Below are 6,984 nucleotides of genomic sequence, written 5' to 3'. Positions count from 1 at the left end.
CCTTAGCCCTAATCTAGCATGCAGTTCTCATACACATACAGTAGGCATATAAGGCATCCTTGCTAGATCCTTGGCCCTAATCTAGCAAGCAATTCTCATTCTCATATAATATATCATAACAAAGATGTATGGGTATCTTGGGGAAAACTTATTTGAGCTCGGCCGATTGCATTCATCACACTCCTTGTTCTTTCTCAAAACCCTTAATTTTAAATTTTAGAAAAATTATTTTTCTTGTAAAAACCATTCACACCCTGGATTTGAGTCCAGACACCCCCGAAAGTGTGTCTGAATCCCTCAAACCAAGGCTCTGATACCAACTTGTAACATCCCAAAATTCAAGAACAAAAATTTCATTTTTAATTAAGTGATTATAAAATCAATAGCCTTAAAACATCCATAGTATCAAAACCAATATGTCAATAGTCAAAACATGTCATAATAAAACAACATCAGAGTTTAATTCCCAAAGATCTCATGTGCGGAAAACATAGTGTGATGCACTGTAATCATGCTGGCTTCTTTCCTCTCGAAGAAGAAGTACCTGAAACCAAAACTGTAAACCGTAAGCACGAAGCTTAGTGAGTTCCCCCATCATACCACATACCATACAATAAACATACTGCCTAGCATATCCGGGTGCTGGCCTACCCCTTCGGTCTCTTTCAACCGGTAACCGCCTAGCATATCAGGGTGCTGGCCTACCCCTTCGGACTCTTTCAACCGGTAACCGCCTAGCATATCAGGGTGCTGGCCTACCCCTTCGGTCTCTTTCAACCGGTAACCGCCTAACATATCTGGGTGCTGGCCTACACCTTCGATCTCTTTCAACCAGTTACGGGGACTATTTTACCCCTACCACTACCACATAATGGCATACATAATCATACTGCCATGCATATCTGAGTGCCCGACCTACCCCTTCGGTCTTATCGACTGGATACGGGGTCTATTTCACCACCTACCACTATCACATAATATCATAGCATACTAGCACATAAATCATAACAAATAGTGGCATACCAGATAATTATCACAAAGATAATCATCTAACTACAAACTCCTACTAGTGGGTCGGCATTGGTGCCTTAGACCCACTGCTACCGGGAAGGTAACTCACCTCGAATGTTGTAAAGTAGCTGAACAGTCCCCGGCTCCGGATATCAACCCAAATCAAACCCCTACACATAAAATATTTCTTTAATCACCCTTTCATACTCATAACCCATTAAGGGTCAACTTTGGTCAAAGTCAATGTCAATGTCAAAGTCAACGCTCCGAGTTGACACGACTCGTCGAGTTTGCCCTTCAACTCGTCGAGTTCCCATAACTCATAAAACCATGAAATCGCGATCCAACTCGTCGAGTTCTTCCTTATCAACAGAATCGTGACTTTTCAAATCAACTCGTCGATTTCCTCAGTCTGTTATCCCCTTCTTAACCCATTAAGTTATTTTTCTTCAAACTAAGGCCTCATCTTCTGGATCCAAGATGGAAATATGTCTAGAATGGTAAAGTTTCCAACTTTACCCATTAAGGACCTTTCCCAACACATAAAACTCAAACCCTAACCCAAAAGGGCTTAGATCCAACTCCAAAAGCCATCAAAACTTCACGATAGACCATGAGGTCATAGATCTGGACTCTAGGGACAATTTGGTCATGTAAAGCTCCCATCTTTACTTGCATGCATGACCTACTAGAGCTTAGAAGACCAAAAAGGTGGTCTAAAAGTTTCATGGGACTTCCTTGGCCATAAAGCTGGCACCTTTATGCCATAAAGTCCCCTCAAGACCCTAGATCTGAAGGGTTTGCCCAAGTGGGACGTCCAAATCCCAACAATCAATATATATGGACCAAAACATGAAGAAAAACATCCTAAAACTATATCTAAGCATGCTATAGACAAGGTAGAAGCTTTATACCTCAGATGAACCAAAAATGAAGCCCAACTTCTAGATCTACTCCCATCCCACACCTTCTTGCTCCTTCTTCAAGCTTCTTCTTCTTCAAACCCACCAAGAATGCACAAGATTAGCTCACAAACACCAAAAATGGATTAGGGTTTCGTGATTAGGGTTTTGGACAGTGGAGGCTAGAAATGAGGCCATCTTATGGGGGTTAAGGTGTTTAAATAGGGTGCAAAACCCTGAAAATTAGGGTTTCATTCTGTCAGCCTACTCGTCGAGTTGAGGCCTCTCAACTCGTCGAGTAGGTTGAAAGATCTTGTATGCTCAAGAGTCATATTAAAGTGATATTGATAAATAACATATGATACTAATGGGTCACACTAACAACAACTTGATACAATTGATTATTTATTAGAAATTGATTTTAATAAATATTCAATATAACTCTTATAATTAAATTGGAAATTATTTATTTCATGGAAATAATAATTTTCATTAGCAAGTAACATAATATATCATATGGTATGATTTATTAAGTCATGTACAACATTTTGGACTAGTTAAGCTTTTTGTCTTTTAGGAAAAGACAAAGTTTATATCTTATAAACTTTGAGTTTATAAAATATAAACAAACTCTTGTTCTTAATGCAATTTTCTAGATTTTCATAAAAAGAAGAAGTGTATGACTTGTCTAATCATGCTTTAAAGGCATGGGAGACATGATATGATAATGGGGACAAGATTGCTTAAAGTGGTAAGGACTAATGGTTAATAACTTCACTTTTTGCATATAAATATGAGGTTTGCATATGTCTAGAGTGCTCATTCCTTATTCTTTCTTCCAATGGACAAGAGCTCCATGGGAGACTCTCCATCTCTTCTTTGCTTTAAGTTATTGAAGATTACTTGCATATCTTTTGCCCTCTTGAAGTTTATATTGGTTATGAACTTCAAGCTTAAGAGTTTAAGAGTTTTGGACTAGCATCTACATCAAGTTGAGTCATTGTTGGTGTCTCAAAGGTTCCACATTCTTCATTAACTTCCAAGCCTCCCGAGAGGACCCAAAGAACTACAAAGGTTGTTATTTCTTCACCTCTTCTTTGGTTGGTGTTTTAATCTTTCTATAACTTGCAAGAAGATCCTTGGTGGGTATAAAATGTTTATGTTATTTCAAAAAAAATTAAAGTCTTCTGTTGTCATATCTTTCAAGTTTATGAAACTATTTTTGAACTAAAACCCAACAATTGGTATCAGAGCCATCTTGCAAGTTTGGTTAGATTTTTTATTTTTTTTTTTGGAAATCTTAGTTTTTAGAGAATATGGATAACTTGTTTTTGTATAAAAATAAGTTAATACATATTTTCTATAACAACTTTATAATTGTTATTTTTTTATGTGACAAAACCTGCATGCATCTTTTGTCATTTAAAGTTGTCTTAGAAAAACATAGTTTCTTTTATGTGTATGTTGATGTATATGATGTGCATAAACTAGCCAATGACCATTGTGTTTGTTGTGTTTGTTGTTTTTATTATAAAAATGGTTGTGATAATTTATTTATTCATATGGTATGTAATAATTAAATATATTATATTTTCTTGTTTATTTTTGTAAAGTGATAGATTAGTTTTTAGAAATAATTTATTTGTACAAAGATGTAACAAGAATTTCGAGTTCAACATGTGTTGGGCAGAACATGACACTTTCTGAAAAGTGTCATGAATGCTACACATGTGTTGAAAAGGTGTTGAACAAAAAGATGACACTTTCTGAAAAGTGTCATGAAAGCTGCAGTCTTTCCTTTAAAGAAAGTTTTCAAATCTTTTGCAAGCAATGAGTGTTTACTCAAGTGGGAGCTTCTTTAACAACATTACAAAATATTTTTGGTCCCCGTAAATGCCCCTTTAGGATTGGACTTGGCATTTTTGTGTTGGCTCACAAAAATGTCATTAGTTGGTTATATTTATGCACATATCTTTTTAGGCATGTTTGTGTTGTTTATTTTATGCAATTATTATGTGTGGTTGATAAATTACTTTTTCACATGCTAAAATAATTTTGGACAAAATAAACATCACATGGAGTTTGAGTTTTCAAGATTGGACATAAGATGTAACAAGTTATTATTTTAAAATAAAATCCGGTTTTATAAAATCGTAAATAACGGCAAATTTTGAAATACTCCATTATAAGTTTTTAAATTGTGATTTTTATAACTTATACAAACTCCAAACATATAAGTAATAAAATGAAGTTTTATTAAATATATAAAAGGTTCAAATGCATTCAAACTTAATACCGGTTATTAAAACTGAATTGCGTCAAATTATATAAAAACTAGCTTTTTATAAAGAACCTTTAAAATGTAATTTTCTTTGGAAAATTGGTACAATGGTTTATTATATGCATGTAATAACCATGATATCATATGTTTTTAAGCTAGAATTATAAAACATATAAAAACCCTTTTTACAAAACTCAAATCTATGCAATCCTTTTGAAGAACACTCACACGTCTCTCGTATGCACTAGTGGGATAAAGGATACCTAACCGCTTAGTGTTATCTTTTGATGGCCGGGGTGTTTTCGTGATTTCTATAACCAAGTTATAGGCCGATTACACAAGTTTTTTCAAATTGGACGATTTGATCGAAATCTTTTGTGATAAAGGATACATAAGCAAGAGAGTTCCGAGGCATAGATGTGATCAAACATGTCTAATTAAATTTGTTATTAGCGATCCCATTAATCTAGGAATTATATGGTGAGATATAATTGATAATCGATATCTACCGGGTTGAATTCAAATGGATGGGATAAAGGATACCTAACCATTTATTTGTTTTGCAACTTGGATCCTAGACTTTGATAATTAATGTTTTTGGAAACTAAAAGGGTATTAATTATTGAAGATTAACTATTGAAAATACTAAATGAATTTTGTTAAAATTTTGTAGTTATATATAATCCATTCTCATTATCATGAATTGTCATTTTCTTTAATGACTTAATGAAACAATAACATTCAATAGATACAACTTCAATGAATGGGTTCATGTCTTAAGAGACAATCTCGTAAGGGATATGAAATTGTATACACTTAAAGGTCCTAGTCCTAAACTATTTGCTTTGAGCATCGAACCTGAACATGATACCTAGTAAAGACATCACCGTGATGCTAAATATGCTTCTAACATCAAGCTAGGAATAGTTATTCATGACTTCTAGGAAGTCCTGGATAAATTAAACATATATATGATGATATGACAGGTTAAGCAATATTCCAATAAATACGGTGATATTTATTTAAAGCTAGTTTAAACATTGGAATAATGCAAGGCTAAAAGAATCACCTTGTGTGATCTAAGAGGCCCATGTTTTATGGACTGAACACCTTTAAGCCCAAGAAATCTACTAAATCCGACATAGATGGATCTTGTTTCTTTTGTGGAGAAACTGGACACTGGAAGAGGATTTACTCCTCTTATTTGGAAAGAAAGTGTGGAAGAGGCTAGCAGTTCTAGTATCTACTAGATAGAACTCATACTTTTCATATAACACTTAGGTACTTGGTACTTAAATGTTAATCTAATATTTGTAAATGGCTTGCAAATATTTACTGAAGAGTAACCAAGCTGAGCACAATCAAGTATGAACTACACTCTAGGAGTTTAGTTTATTATTTATGCTTAGAACATAAATTACTTGTAATGTAAATCAATATTTGTTTTGGAACAAAGTGTGTTTTAATTTAGCATGTCTAAATTTATGTCTCATTTATTTTATTCAAATGTTTGATCATTTACTTAATCGTTTTTCATAACGATAATATTCATATTCTGAAATGATTAACTTCTATTTATGAGACTATATCTCTTAATAGAGTTGTGAAGTAAATATCAACATTTCATAAATAAAATTAAGTTCTATATGCAAGCACTTTTGACTTAAACTTGTTTTAAGTCAAACTCATCTTTGACATTGTTATCCTTATTATATAAATGGCATTCACATATTCCAACTTCAAGAAAGGGATCTTTGAAGGCAAATAATGTAGTTTATTTGACATATGTGAACCTTATTTATATGAAAAGGATTCCTAATTATATTTTCAGTAAGGTGTAGAGAAAATAATTAAGGAACTATACACCTTGGTTTATGACTTCCTTTCTAATGAATGTCTGAGATTAAGCATAAGATACCAAATCAAATTTATTAACAACTATAGTAGTTTTAATTATATTTTACGTGGTAAAACATAATTGTGAAATCTTTATTGAAGGTTTCAAAAGTTGAGATGCAAATCAGTAAGAACCATCTAAGGCCTTAATGACAATAAATGATAAATTAAATCTTACTTGGTATGATTTACTTTCTAATCGATAGAAATATCATCCTTTAATCTTTTTGGGATAATACTTCAATCACTATTAATTGTATCTTGAATACAAATAGCAACTAATAAGTATATTAAACACATTATAAGATTTAGTATGGAAAGGCTCCATCTTCATCTTACTTAATGTTTTATGGATTTGAAGCCGATGTTGGACTGAAGCTTCTAAACCCAAAATCTACTAAATACATATTTGTATAATACTCTAAATGTGGCTTAGATTATTATAGGCAACCCCACCAAGAGTAAGTTCTTTTATTCTTGTGAAAGCTAAGTTAGTAGAAAGCAAGCTTCTAATGACAAAGCAAGTGGGAGATACATGGAACTTGAAGCAGCTCAAGAACCATGACCTAATGTAGTAATAGTTGGCACTAGTTTTTACAAGGATTGTTAAAATTGAATAATAGCTATTCACAAACACAAATTGTTCGCATTAGTGGTAGAAATCATTTATGACTTGAGAAATGTGGGATCTCTCATTGATGAGATTTTACTGATGGTTTCTGGAAAATCCATCAAATACCAAAATGCTATGTCAGATCTCGAATCTGATAAATGACTTAGAGTCATGAACATGAGATGTAATCCATGTATGAGAATCAAGTATCGGCTTGATTAAAATTTCTCCCTATAGCAAGGCTAGAAGTAGTAAATGATTCTTTTTGAAAGAATAAATTA

The sequence above is a fragment of the Lactuca virosa genome, chromosome 7, assembly GCF_052849685.1.
Source record: "Lactuca virosa cultivar CGN04683 chromosome 7, Lactuca_virosa_CGN04683_v6, whole genome shotgun sequence".
Lineage (NCBI taxonomy): Eukaryota > Viridiplantae > Streptophyta > Magnoliopsida > Asterales > Asteraceae > Lactuca > Lactuca virosa.
This window is presented reverse-complemented; position numbering follows the sequence as displayed.